Consider the following 14,883-nt stretch of genomic DNA (forward strand, 5'->3'; position numbering starts at 1 on the left):
GGGGGAAGGGAGACACGTGGAGATCCAATATGGAAGCCCACTCTCCCAGTATGCTAATTTAAAGTTTCCTTTCTCGCCATGAAAAAGTCTTAAAAATTTAGAAATGTGTCTGGAATTTCTGTGCTTGTGGGGAGAGAACCTAGCTATAAGACAGAATGCGCGCATGGTCCGATTTTGGACATTTAGATTGTCTTCAGCTGGAATCTCTCTGCAAAAGCTATAGAAAATGAGAAACCCAGAACTGGTTCTTTTTCCTAAGAAAAATGGCGAAAAAGTCTTCTCAAAAGAAATTCAAGCTAATTCCAGCAACAGTAGTTTTTACAATGCTAATGAACCTTGTTAAAAATTAACTTTTAAGGCCTAGGAGAAAATAAGTAAATTTGTCTCTGTTATAGAATTTATCCAAAGTAAATGCTTTAATTATAATTGACTCTAGAATCTCAAAGAAATTGTTGAAATATAGATAAATAATGTATTAATTATAAAGAGCTAAGTAGCCCAGGTAACTGGCTACGCCCTTTGTTAATGGAGGAAGGGGTAGACGCCCTTCCCCCAGCAGACAGGTAATCTAGTTTCCTGCCAGGAACCATCTTTGAAAAATGTGGTAATTTACATTAGAATAAACCAAACCGGGTTTTATGGAGCTACTGACAAATAAAAAGTAAAGTTTAAATTTGCCTCATAAAAAACCTAGAGGACAGAATTGAATCTATTAATTGATTATGTCTTGTATTTTTTCTTAAAAATGTAAAGTGTTATTAATCTAGGAAATACTAAATATATTTGACTTGCCAGCTTTAAAAGTTCAAAGTGCAAATTAAATTGGGAGAAATTATATAGTTGTGGTAATTAAATGTCTAAAGTATAAGAACTTATTTTTGAGAAAATAAAATGTTGTGTTTTCTCTAATAGGAATTCAAAATAAGTTGCTTATTATTGGTCTAATTAAAAAAGAGGATTAATTCAAATTTTTCTATGCAAAAACTAGTTTAAAATCTAATTGATATCTTAAGATAATTATAAAAACTATTATAATCTTTAAATCATATATGGATATATATATATTTGATGGTTTTTTTTCCATGTTAAAATTTCAAGGCTTTAACAGAGATGATTCTTGGAAAACTCCAAGGGCCCGGAGTAATACAAGAAATTTATTCTCTCTTCTTAAAGGAAATCTTTTTAAATTTAACAGATCTAATATACTTGAAATTGCATGGAAAGACTTATCAAATAAAAATTAATAAACATATTTTAAGTCTTATGAAGGTTTTGTCCTCTAAGAAGGGCAAAATGAAGTAACTAAATATTTCTTATAATCCAACAGCAGAATTTAAAATGACAAAAAGCCCATAGCCGCCTGCATTCTTAATTAAGCTAAGAGGCGGGGCAACATTTGCTGCTTGTGAATCAGACATAAACATTTACTAAATTTGCTTTGCTTTCTAAATGAAGATACCTACTTTAATTACTTAAATATATTAGCTTTTTAAATTATAATCAAGGTTTTCAGCTAAATGAAAAGCCAATATTTTTATAAACAATTCTAATAAAGACCAGAAACAGCTAGTGAGATTTTTGTTTGTCTGCAATATAAATTTGACTGTCTTTTAAAAGAACAGATTAGACAGCTGCCATGATGGCCACATGGCTTGCTGGTCTCCTTGGAAGCCATAGGGGCCAACCCTTTCCTTTGGAATAAGCCAATGTCTTTGTAAGCAATTTGATTTAAGTATTCTAAGAAAGTTACTGAAGGCTTCCCATGATCCCTCTGTATATGCAAATTAGCTAATTGGGATACTCTTAAAAAATAAAATTCCAGCTTAATAGAAAGGGAGAATTTTGAAATCTCTTTCACTGGTATTTACAGGATATACTGAGGATTGTTATTAAAATATTAAATCTAATCTGTACTAGTGGTCACCATAACCTTAAGAGAAATTGTTTCATGTGACAAAGATTTTTAAATGAAACTCTCTGTAGCCTGAAAATTATTTTGGAAGGAAATAAAGAGGTTTCCTTCAAATATCGTAAGGATTGTAATTGATAACCAATGCATTAGGCCTCAGAAGGTGGAGATAAGAAAAGATTGTCTTAAAACTTTAAACGACTTTCAGAAATTATTAGGGGACATTAACTGGTTAAGACCTTATCTGAAGATCTCTACAGGAGAAATGACAAACTTATTTAATTTACTTAGAGGTGACGCTAATCTTTCCTCTCCCCGAACATTAATTAACAGATGAAGCTAGGAATGAGTTGCTAATAATTGAGCAGGCAATTTCCTCAGCCCAAGTAGCACGGGTATAGCCCGAATTACCTTTATTGGGACAAATTAACCCTACTGCAAATAGTCCCACTGGAGTCATCTTTCAAAATAAAAATTCTGCCATTATTGAATGGGTCCACCTAGGGCATCAATCCTCTAAAACTATGGTTACTTATGTAGAACTATTGCCCCAATTAATATTTCAAATTAGAAAACGTTGTAAACAGCTTAGAGGGGAAGAGCCCCAGTGTATCTATCTCCCCCTCACTGGGAAGCAATTATAAATGTTATTTCAGACTGATATAAATTGGCAAATTGGGTTAAGTGGATATTCAGGGGAACTTAGCTGTCATCTATTAAAAGATAAATTACTACAATTTTTATATAATACCTCCATCATTATACCAAAAAATACTAGGCAGGAACCTATTCCTGGAGCTTTAACTGTCTTTACTGATGGATCATATAATGGGAAAGCTGCCTATCATACAATGAATTCAGACCGAGTCATACTGACCAATCATACTTCTATACAAAGAATTGAATTAGAAGCCATTAAGGCTGCATTGCAGGATTTCCAAGAGCCTCTTAATATAGTCTCTGATTCCTTTTACGCTGCGAACTTAGTGAATAGAATTGAAACTGCCCGGTTGAAATGGCTCAGTGACCAGTTTATTTTTACTATTTAAACAAGTTCAGCAGATTGTACAACAGAGACAATATCCTTTTTATATCACCCATATCAGGGCTCATAGTGTCTTACCTGGTCCTTTAACAAAAGGAAATGTTGATCAATTGGTTGCTTTATTAAAAGAAGCCTTAGAATCTCATCAGCTTTTACATCAGCCTGCCAAAATGTTGTCTAAACAATTCTCAATCACTCGATAACAGGCAAAACAGATTATTAAGGAATGTCCCACTTGTATGTTACATCTACCTCAAGGGCCTAACACAGGAGTCAACCCTAGAGGTTTGCTAAGAGACCATATCTGGCAAATGGATGTAACGCATTATAATTCCTTTGGACGCCTTGGGGCATTACATGTCTCTGTAGATACCTTTTCAAAAGTCCTATGGGCTACTGCATCTACAGGAGAAATGGCAAAACAGGTTATTAATCATTGCCTAGCTGCTTTTGCCGTCATGGCAGTTCCAAAAATTATTAAAACTGATAATGGGCCTGCTTACACAAGCTGTCAATTCCAGGAATTTTGTAAAAGGTGGAAAATTCAGCATATTACAGGAATATCATATAATTCCCAAGGACAGGCCATTATTGAACGACAGCATCAGCGGCTAAAATCCCAACTTGAAAAACAAAAGGGGGGATGATGGAGAAATCACCTGTGGGTAGGCTGCACCAAGCCTTAATTACTTTAAATTTTTTTCACTTGTGATGCTGTTGGAAAGACACCTATGGAGCTGCATTGGTGTGAGAACAAAACAAAAGAAAATGGTCTAGTTAAATGGAAGGATCCCGAATCTGGTTTATGGCAGGGACCTGATCCATTACTAACCTTTGGCAGAGGGTATGCTTGTATATTTCCAGAGAATTTTTCCAAACCCGTGTGGATTCCTGCTAGAAATATTAAACTGCAACAGGGATCCAAGAGAGAAACTAGCCAGACTGAGGACCTTGCGCCTGGAGCCACACCATGCAGCTGCAGACAATCAACGACCTCAGCCACAGAGAGCAGCGACTCCAAGCAATCCACTGAAGATGAGGAGCAGGAGGAGGACCAGCCGGACAACAAACAGCCTGGAGACCACCTGGAGCATGGTAAAGAAGACGGTACAGACTCCTGAGAACGTCTTTCTTGCCATGCTAGTAGTGATCAGCTGTACGGTAATATTACCTGGGGAAAATGGGCAAAAATGGGGAAGTATTTTTGACTTATGTTCCTGACCCTTCATGGGTAAGAACCCTTATGTGGGCTGATCCCCGCCTAATGTAGCCATTAATAATGCCAAACACCTTGGTTCATCCAGGAGGAATGTGGGTGGGGCAAGGAAGTATAATTACACAGGTGTCACCACCCAGCTTCCCTTTTTGTATGACACAAAATCAAACCACTGCTCCTTTGTGTGTAAAATTAAAGAGAGGCCTCTGGCTTGCATGGACACCAAAGGAGGGGAGCAAAAGCAAAACACGTCTACTATCATTACTTGCTCCTGGGAGAGGTGCAGAAAATGTAACTAGACCTTGTCTATACAAAGAAAAATTGACAGCCAGTTTGAAATTGAATTGCCATGGCCTAGAGCAAAGAATATCCTTACATGATATTATTCTACAATGTCGTCATAATTTTTGATATTTTACAACAGCATGTTGTACAACTGTTCCAAACAAACTTACAAACTAATTCTTTGAATGATTGGTAGTAATATAAAGGACATGAAAGGATTTAATCCCTTCCAGAAAGGAATTGAGGCCTCCCTGGGAAGGCACTTGAGCATTCTATACTGGCCTTTTTGCCAAGAGGGACCCTCCCACAGCTGTTGCCTGAACTTTCTGTTTATGCTGAGGTAGAAACCTCGTGATGGCTGGTACCATGGATAAGAAACCTGGGTTCCCCAAGATATGCGATCAGTACCAGGACCCCGCCAGCAGGCGAGGGGATCCCAAGGCAGGTTGCTGGGCGTGGAGGCCACGGGGGCATAGACTACCAAGGAGACAGAAATGAACCCTGCTTGGCCCTGGAGGATGGCTGGTTAGCCAGAGACGGATAAGATTCCTCAAGGAAGGAACAACCTAAGACAGGCACAGTCGCAGAGGGGCCATCAGGAGAGAACTTGGGGGTTAACAGAGGTGGGGCATAGACCCTCACCCCCCTAACCTTACAGGGGCCTGAATCCTAGCCCCTTCTGAGGGAGGTCTCCTGCCCCGTCTGCTTCGCTTCCCATGCCCAGCTCAGATCGGGAACCAGGGAACAGAAAGTGCCTTGGACCAGCTCAGATTGGGGCCTAGGCAACAGACAGAGACTTGACTGACAGCAGCTGCCCTATATCTAAATCCAACTTAGCATCGGGAATGCTCAGGGCCTACTCAAGAATGCAAATAATCCTTTCCACTAATATTTACAGGGTAAACTAAGATTGTTGGTAGAGTATTAAATTTGACAGTAAAAAAGTAGTCAAGTTTTCAGATTAATTTAAATTGGCTAATTGAAATAAGTGACTATTCAAGAAAATTTAATTGTACTGGACAAAAAGTTGTTCCTAAAGTATTAACTAAAATTTCTATTGGTAGTTCATCTCGTGGTAAAATTGCTTAACATGCAATGAACCTAAAGCAGTCATATTTTTGTGCAAAAAATTAAAATTTAAAGTTATCAAGACTGCATTATATATTTTCCAAAAGCCTCCTAATAATTAAATCAAAAAAAGGGAGGATAGTGGAGTAATATTATGTAAGGAAAAATATCTTGTAAGTAAATTACATCTAGAAAAATTTTTACTTTAAAAAATTTTCATTTTCATTTGTAATGCTAACAGCAAGACGCCAATGAAAAACATACATGGTATCAAAATAGGCCAAAGGAAAATCGTTTGGGCAAAAAATAAAAAGGATCCCAAGTAAAATTTATAGAAAAGATTCCTTTATTAACTTTTGGTTGAGAATATGTTTGTATATTTTCAGAAAACAACTCCAAGACCATGTGGACTCCTGCAACAGAGAGGAATTGTGACAGGTCTGCTCCAACCATGAAGACAAGAGAGGAGAAACAGTCTAGAGATGGAAGACGCTGCAGTCGGCAGCTGTGCATCGCTGCAGGTTGCCTAGGACCAAACCAGAGAGGGTCGGACCTGCATTGCCACCATCCAGATATCATTGCTGACATGTACACATAAGGAACTGTTTGACACTGAAACTGGGACTCACAACTGTTTGACACTGAAACTGGGACTCACAACTGTTGGACATTGAAATTGGGACTCACAACTGTTGGACATTGAAATTGGGACTCAAACATTTTTGTTCTTATGTGTTTATTTCTGGTCTGCAGATGTAAGATTTCTTTTAAGGAAAGAAACGGGGGAGATGCCGGAAACCGATCATTGTCCCACTAATAGATGTGGAAATGCTCTGAAAGGTTGGAGCTAATCACTCATTGTTTAGTTGAGACATTGGTAGTTGAAGCAGCCTCCACCTGTTACTCCTATGTAAATTTCTGTTATTGGAATTTCCTGCCTAAAGGTTATGAGCGTATCCCATAGTCTCAATAAAAGGGATTGCAAGGCCAGAGCAAAGGGTAGTCCTCCCACTAGAGGTGGGCTCCCACCTGGCCCCCCAATATTTCCAAATTAATACTTTTCTAGTCTCTCTCTTCATTTGTGTGCGGCCTTCTCCAGAAACCGGACCCTGAGTGGGCCCTGAACCATGCGGGACGTGAAAGGGGTTCCCACATCAGGCTGTGGTTTGTAGGTTTGCCAGTGTCTGTGGAGTAAGTACTTCCCACCTTGACCTGTGTCAGCCCCCATGTGATGTCACAGAATGTGGGTTCGGGCAGCACTGTACAGTTTCACATGATTATATGCACATTTCATACACAGGGACAGTAGAGATAACCCCAGAAGCACACATAACAGTAACATTTTTAGGAGGGGAGGTTTGAATATTGATCATTTTTACTTTGATATAATCTACACTAATAAAAGAGAAACATGTAAATTGACCATCACTCTGCTACATCCACCAGCCAATCAGGAGCGAGTATGCAAATTAACCCAACAAAGATGGTGGCGGTCATGGAGCTGGAGCGAGCAGGAGGCTTGGGTTGCCCCCGGTGATGGAGGAAGCCAAGCTTCCCACCTGCCCTGGCTGACCCTGGCCTCCGCTCAAGGCTACAAAGTTTCAATTATAGAAGATAAATAAATCCCAGATACCTGCTTCCAGCCGGCCCTGGCCTCTGCTCAAGGAGGCTCTGAAAAAAAAGAAAGAAAGGAGGGGCTGGGAGCTTGGGTCACCGGGGGGTGTGGCCAGCCTGCAAACAGCCATCAGCCCCTCACCTAGGCTAGCCACACCCCCATGGCCTGATCCCTGTAAACATCCCTTGAGGGGTCCCAGATTGGAGAGGGTGAGGCTGGCTGGGCTGAGGGACACCCCCCGCATGCATGAATTTCATGCACCAGGCCTCTAGTTACTTAATAAAAGTTTATACAATTTAATTTAAAAACATGGCTGTTTCAGAACCAGCTTTAACGTTTCTTAAAAACTTTGCCTGTTGCAGTGGTGACGCTCGACTCCTGCCCACACACAAGGCCAGCACTTCAGACCTTCCCGACCAGCAGGCCGGCTCGCTGCCTCTCCGAGGGGTGCAGTGTGGGTGCCCAGGGCAGAATTCTGCAGCCGTGCCTGCTCCTTGTGGTTCTGGGGCTGGCGTGGCCTCTCCTCTGGAGCTTCCCTCAGCACCGCACTCCTGGGCCTTCCTCTTCCTAGCACAGTCTTATGGGGTCAGGACCACACCCTTTGACCTCAGCCTAATTTCCTCTTCAAATGACCTGTCTCCAAGCATGGTCACATGGGGCTAAGGGTTCAACACACCCACTTGAGGGGACATGGTTCGGAGCCACCAGCAGTGTGCGCCTCTGCTTCCCTGGCAGGGCCCTGATGACAGAGGCAGGGCTGGCTCCTCTACTGCGGTCTCCAGTGTGTGTGTGTGTGTGTTGGGGGGCGCACAGAGGGAGGCCAGGTGGGGAAAGGCAAGTGAGGTTGAGGAGGGGGAGACAGATGCTGCAGCCTGGGAGCCCAAGCCACTTGGGGAGCCGGGAGATGTGGTGCAGCCCCACCTTGGGGGGCAGGGCCCCCACCACGGCAGCAGCGGCGCTCTGACTGGCAGGGGAGCAGGACCGTCGGGCGCCACAGAGCCCTGCTTTGGGTCTTGTGGCCCCGGTAGATAGGTGCGGCCTCTCTGAGCATTGCTGCGCTTATCGAGGGGGTGCAGATGTGGCTGGCATTCCCCTGAGTGCTGCTGTGAAGATTAAATCGATGCTTTACGTGTAACTGCGTTGCTCGTTTATAATTAGAAAATAAATTGCACCTAGGTCCCGGCACACTCTGATGCGTCCATGTGAATGATTGCGGCTGCAATTACAGTCAAAACACAAAAGATGTTACATGATTCCATTCACACAAAATCCAAACAGTGACACTGACAGAGGCCGATGAGCAGGCCTGGGCGGAGCCCCAAGGGGGTGGGGGTGGGGTGGGGTAGGGAACGCGCCATTGGCGTCTTCAATTGGTGGCAGCAGTGCCACGACAGAGTTACCAAGATTCAGAAAACTCTGCACTTGAAATGGGTGAGTTTTATTGTACCCCGATTTTTAACAGTCAAAACATCCAAACTGCTGCTTATTAATTGGTACTTTGGGGGATAAATACCATTGGTACATGAAAGCATAACCTGCTGACTCACATTAACCACCTGGCACAGGCTGTGCCGCAGACTGAGCTGCGCCTCCTTCACACACAGCGCTGGCCCCAGTGTGCGGTACTGGGAGGTGGGGCCTTTGGGATGGAATGAGGACTCAGTCAGGTCAGGTTTAGTAACAAAGGAAGGGACAAGCGATCTCGCTTCCCGTCCACGTGGTGCCACGTGAGGACACGGGAAGGAGGCCAGCCTCCACCTCGGCCCTGTGAGGACGCAAGTGCCTGCTGCCTAAGCCCAGGGCGCGGGTTTTGCTGAGGCATTTCAGCCAACGGAGACACTGTTGTCATCCTGCTTTACAGACGTGGACGTCGAGCTGGTACTCTTTGCCAAGCATATGGGGAACCTATTCAGACTTCGAATAACTGTTCTCTGATTTCCCTCAGAGCCACCCACCCCTGTGGGGATGCGGTGGGAGCTGGTTCTGCCCGGCTCAGACCCAAGCTCAGGCCCTGGCCCCTTGGCCAGTTCCTCAGGAGCCTCTGACCGAGCATACCCTCAGGCGGGCAGCCACCCAGCAGTGCCACCAGACAGCAGATCAGCCTCCCTGTAGGGCCAGGCGGGTTTGGAGGGACACAGCTGGGGAGGCTGGGGGCTGGGCAGCCACCACCTGGTAGGGGGCTCCCCCAGATGGAGCCAGTGGTGGGGAAGCAAAGTCTGAAGAGATGCGAGGGAGAGCAAGGTGTGAGCCCCTTGCTCTATCACCCCGAAGCTCATGCACCTGGAGCACCCCTGTGCTCCCCCCCTCCCCCCCGTGCTCCCAGTCAGGTCCCTCTGGGCTCCGTCCAAGGTCTGTCCAGCGCACCCCCGGCGGACCCAGACCAGTGGACCCAGCCCAGGCCGACCCAGCCCAGGCCGACCCAGCCCAGGCCGACCCAGCCCGGCGGACCCAGCCCAGCCGACCCAGCCCAGGCCGACCCAGCACCATTGGACCCAGCCCAGGCTGACCCAGCACCATTGGACCCAGCCCAGGTGGACCCAGCCCAGGCCGACCCAGCACCATTGGACCCAGCCCAGGCGGACCCAGCCCAGGTGGACCCAGCCCAGCCAACCCAGCACCAGCTGCTGGCCATTGGCTCTGGAGGGGAAGAGGAGAGAGGGTTAATCTTCACAGGTAAGAAGAGAGGGGTGTCCCTCGGAGAGAGAGGGGTGTCCCTCGGAGGCACCTTTGGAAGAAGCTGAGGTCCTCACGGCCTGTTTCCTGCCTGTGAAATGGGGGGAATGTCATGAGGTTTGGGCCAGATAGTGAAGAACAACATTCACACAGCCTCTGGCAGCGCCCGCCAGCACCTGGTGCCTCTGCCTCCTTGGCCGAAGGACTGGCCTCTGGTTGTGGGGGTTTTAGTGGCGCAGCCCCCGCCCCCCGCCCTGGGGCTTGGCATACAGGCTGCAGGGGTCAGAGGACGGCGCTTCCCCGCTCTTGCTCCCCCAACCCCACATGTTAGCTCCTCTTGCACCCCACTCTGAGAGCCCCACGGGGGCGGTCCTGCATGGTCAGCACGCTCCACACAGCCATGACTGCAGTAGGGTCCCAGGGTGAGCAGGGAGGCAGCCGGGACCCACAGGCCAGGCCGTGGGGCAGGGTGGGTCCTGGGCATTTTGAATAGATGGGCTACAGACCTCAGCCCTGGGGACGGCAGGCCACGGGCCAGCACCGGGGCTACGTGGCTCAGGAGGGACCTTCTCCCCGGGGGCGAGTGCAGCACCTGCAAGTCCTGGGCCCGCCCAGCACCCCAGCTGCAGCCCAGCATCCATCCCCCATCCCTACCCCCCTGCCGCGGGGCCTTGGGCACGTTAATCCATTGCTCTGGGCAGTTAATCCATTGCTCCGGGCCCTGATTTTCTCACTGACAGACAGGGAGGCGCCATCAGCGATGTCAAGAGATGGGGTCATGGTGAAGTGACCAGGGTTTGAGGCCTTTTTCACTTTTTTTTAAAAATATATTTTATTGATATTTTACAGAGAGGAAGGGAGAAGGATAGAGAGCTAGAAACATTGATGAGAGAGAAACATGGATCAGCTGCCTCTTGCACATTCCCTACTGGGGATGTGCCCGCAAGTAAGGTACATGCCCTTGACCGGAATCGAACCCGGGACCCTTCAGTCCGCAGGCCAACGCTCTATCCACTCAGCCAAACCGGTTTTGGCCTTTTTCACTTTTTTTTTTTAAAAATATATTTTATTGATTTTTTACAGAGAGGAAGGGAGAGGGATAGAGAGTTAGAAACATCGATGAGAGAGAAACATCGATCACCTGCCTCCTGCACACCCCCCACTGGGGATGTGCCTGCAACCAAGGTACATGCGCTTGACCGGAATCGAACCCGGGACCCTTCATTCCGCAGACCGACGCTCTATCCACTGAGCCAAACCGGTTTCGGCCTTTTTCACTTTTTAAAAAAATTTAAATTCTTTATTGTTTAAACTTACCTGTCTCCTTTTCCCCCCATTGACCCCTCGCTGACTGCCCCCGCCCCCCAGCACATGCCCTTGGTGTCCCCCCACCCCTGTGTCCGTTGGTTATGCTCATATGCATGCATACAAGTCCTTTGGTTGATCTCCTACCCCCCTCCCCTTTCCCTCATAGGCTGGACAGTCTGCTCGATGCTTCTCTGTCTCTGGATCTGTTTTTGCTCATCAGTTTGTGTTGGTCATTATATTCCACAAATGAGTGAGATCATGTGATATTTATCTTTCTCTGCCTGGCTTATTTCACTTAGCATAATGCATTCCAGATCCATCCATGTTGTTGCAAATGGTATAAGTTCCTTCGTTTTTATAGCAGCGTAGTATTCCATTGTGTAGATGTACCACAGTTTTCTAATCCACTCATCTGCTGATGGGCACTTAGGCTGTTTCCAAATCTTAGCTATTGTAAATTGTGCTGCTATGAACATAGGGGTGCATATATCCTTTCTGATTGTTGTTTCTGATTTCTTGGGATATATTCCTAGAAGTGGGATTACTGGGTCAAATGGGAGTTCCATTTTTAATTTTTTGAGGAAATGCTATACTGTTCTCCACAGTGGCTGCACCAGTCTGCATTCCCACCAGCAGTGAAGGAGGGTTCCTTTTTCTCCACATCCTCCCCAGCACTTGTCATTTGTTGATGATGGCCATTTTGACAGGTGTGAGATGGTACCTCATTGTTGTTTTGATTTGCATTTCTCAGATGATTAGTGACTTTGAGCATGTTTTCATATGTCTCTTGGCCTTCTGTATGTCCTCTTTCAAAAAGTGTCTATTTAGGTCCTTTGCCCATTTTTTGATTGGATTGTTTATCTTCCTTTTGTTAAGTTGTATGAGTTCCCTGTAAATGTTAGAGATTAAATCCTTATCGGAGATAACATTGGCAAATATGTTCTCCCATGCAGTGGGCTTTCTTGTTGTTTTGTTGATGGTTTCTTTTGCTGTGCAGAAGCTTTTTATTTTCATGTAGTCCCATTTGTTTATTTTCTCCTTAGTTTCCATTGCCCTAGGAGCTGTATCGGTAAAGATATTGCTACGACAAATGTCTGCTATTTTGCTGCCTATGGCTTCTTCTAAGATTTTTATGGTTTCCCATCTTAAGTCCTTTATCCATTTTGAGTTTGTTTTTGTATATGGTGTAAGTTAGTGGTCTAGTTTCATTTTTTTGCATGTATCTGTCCAATTTTCTGAACACCATTTATTGAAGAGACTGTCTTGACTCCATTGTATGCTCTTGCCTCCTTTGTAAAATATTAATTGAGCATAGTGGCTTGGGCCTATTTCTGCGTTTTCTGTTCTGTTCCACTGGTCTATATGTTTATTCTTGTGCAAGTACCAGGCAGTTTTGAGAACAGTGGCTTTGTAGTATAGCTTGATATCTGGTATTGTGATCCCTCTTACTTTGTTCTTTCTCAGTATTGCTGCAGCTATTCAGGGTCTTATTTTATGCCATATAAATTTTTGGAGAGTTTGTTCTAGGTCTTTGAAGTATGCTGTTGGTATCTTAATGGGAATTGCATTGAATCTATAGATTGCTTTAAGTAGTATGGACATTTTAATGATTCTACCAATCCATGAACACAGTATATTCTTCCATTTGTTTATGTCTTCCTCTATCTCTTTTTTCAGCATCCTATGATTTTCTGAGTACAGGTCTTTTACCTCCTTGGTTAAATATATTTTTTGGTATCTTATTTTTTGTTGTTGTTGAAATTGTAAATGGGATTTTATTTTATTTATTTATTTTTAGTTTCTCTTTCTATGAGTTCATTATTGGTGTATAAAAAAGCCATAGATTTCTGGGTGTTAATTTTGTATCCTGCTACATTGCCGAATTCATTCATTAATTCTAGTAGTTTTTTTGATGGAGTCTTTAGGGTTTTCCATGTACAATATCATGTCATCTGGGAACAATAACAATTTTACTTCTTCTTTTCCAATTTGAATGCCTTTTATTTCTTCTTCTTGTCTGATCGCCATGGCTAACACTTCCAGTACAGGAGTGGTGAAAGTGGGCATCCCTGTCTTGTTCCTGGTCTTAGGGGAAATTGTTTTAGTTTTTGCCCATTGAGTATGATGTTGGCTGTAGGTTTGTCATATAGGTCTTTTATTATGTTGAGAGTTTTCCCACTTTACTGAGAGTTTTTATCAGGAAAGGGTGTTGGATTTTATCAAATGCCTTTTCTGCATCAATTGATATGATTATGTGATTTTTGTCTCTCAATTTCTTTTTTTTTTTTTAAATATATTTTATTGATTTTTTACAGAGAGGAAGGAAGAGGGATAGAGAGCTAGAAACATCGATGAGAGAGAAACATCGATCAGCTGCCTCCTGCACACCTCCCACTGGGGATGTGCCCGCAACCAAGGTACATGCCCTTGACCGGAATCGAACCTGGGACCTTTCAGTCCGCAGGCCGACGCTCTATCCACTGAGCCAAACCGGTTTTGGCTCTCTCAATTTCTTTATGTGATGTATCATGTTTATTGATTTGTGGATATTGTACCAGCCTTGCATCCCTGGAATAAGTCCTACTTGGTCATGTTGTATGATCTTCCTAATGTAATGCTGCATCCAATTTGCTAGAATTTTGTTGAGGGTTTTAGTATCTATGTTCATCAGAGATATTGCCCTATAATTCTCTTTCTTTGTAATATCCTTATCTGGTTTGGGGATTAGGGTAATGATGGTTTCATATAAAGAGCTTGGAAGTGTGCCTTCCTCTTGAATTTTTTGGAATAGTCTGAGAATGATAGGTTTTAGTTCTTCTTTGAATGTTTTATAAAACTCTTCTGTGAAGCCATTTGGCCCCGGGCTTTTGTTTGCTAAAAATTTTTTGATGACTGCTTCAATTTCCTCCCTAGTTATGGACCTGTTGAGATTTTTTTATTCTTTTTGGTGGAGTTTTGAAAGGTTGTATCTTTCTAGGAATATCTCCATTTCCTCTAGGTTGTTTAGTTTGCTGGAATCGAGTTGTTCATAGTATTTTTGTTTTTTACAATCCTTTGTATTTCTGTGGGGTCTGTTGTTATTTTTCCTCTTTCATTGATTTTGTTTGAGTCCTCTCTCTTTGCTTTTTGGTTAGGCTGGCTAGGGGTTCATCAATCTTGTTTATCCTTTCAAAGAACTGGCTTTTGATTTCATTGATCTTTTGAATTGTTTTTTTTTTTTTTTCTCTGTCATTTATTTTTGCTCTGCTCCTTATAATTTCCTTCTTTCTGCTCACTCGGGGCTTTTCTTGTTGCTCTCTTTCTAATTCTTTACGTTGTATAGTTAGATAATGTATTACCAGTTTTTCTTGAGGTAGGCCTGTAATGCTATGAACTTCCTTCTCAGGACTGCTTTTACTGTGTCCCATAGGTTTTGGATTGTTGTCTTTTCATTGTCATTCACTTCCAGGATGTTTTTAATTTCCTCTTTGATCTCTTTGGTAACCCCATCATTGTTTAATAGCATGCTTTTCAGCCTCCAAGTGTTTGAATTTTTTGATTGTTTTTATTGTAGTTTATTTCTAATATTATGCCAATTGTGGTCTGAGAAAATGCTTGGTATGATTTCAATCTTCTTGAATTTGGAGAGAATTTGCCTGTGACCCAATATGTGGTCTATCTTTGAAAATTTCCCATTTGCACTTGAGAAGAATGTATATTCTGTAGGTTTGGGGTGAAATGTTCTGAAGATGTCAATTAAGTCCCTCTGATCTAGCGAGTCATTT

General features: G+C 43.7%; 1 protein-coding gene across 2 annotated transcripts in view; it reads left to right on the forward strand.

Annotated features, from left to right (window-relative positions):
* SHQ1 (SHQ1, H/ACA ribonucleoprotein assembly factor) overlaps nt 1–6,477 on the forward strand; it is a 205,090-nt gene extending 198,613 nt beyond the window's left edge. Inside the window, exons 14-15 of one of the 2 annotated variants that reach the window (XM_080677011.1) lie at nt 3,819–4,061; nt 5,910–6,477. The gene's annotated coding sequence lies outside the window, so the exon portion shown is untranslated. The remainder of the gene's footprint in view (nt 1–3,818; nt 4,062–5,909) is intronic. The other variant, XM_080677010.1, reaches the window with a different exon arrangement.
* The last annotated feature ends 8,406 nt before the right edge of the window (nt 6,478–14,883 follow it).

The sequence above is a fragment of the Plecotus auritus genome (genome assembly GCF_963455305.1).
Source record: "Plecotus auritus genome assembly, chromosome: 6".
In the NCBI taxonomy this organism is placed as follows: domain Eukaryota; kingdom Metazoa; phylum Chordata; class Mammalia; order Chiroptera; family Vespertilionidae; genus Plecotus; species Plecotus auritus.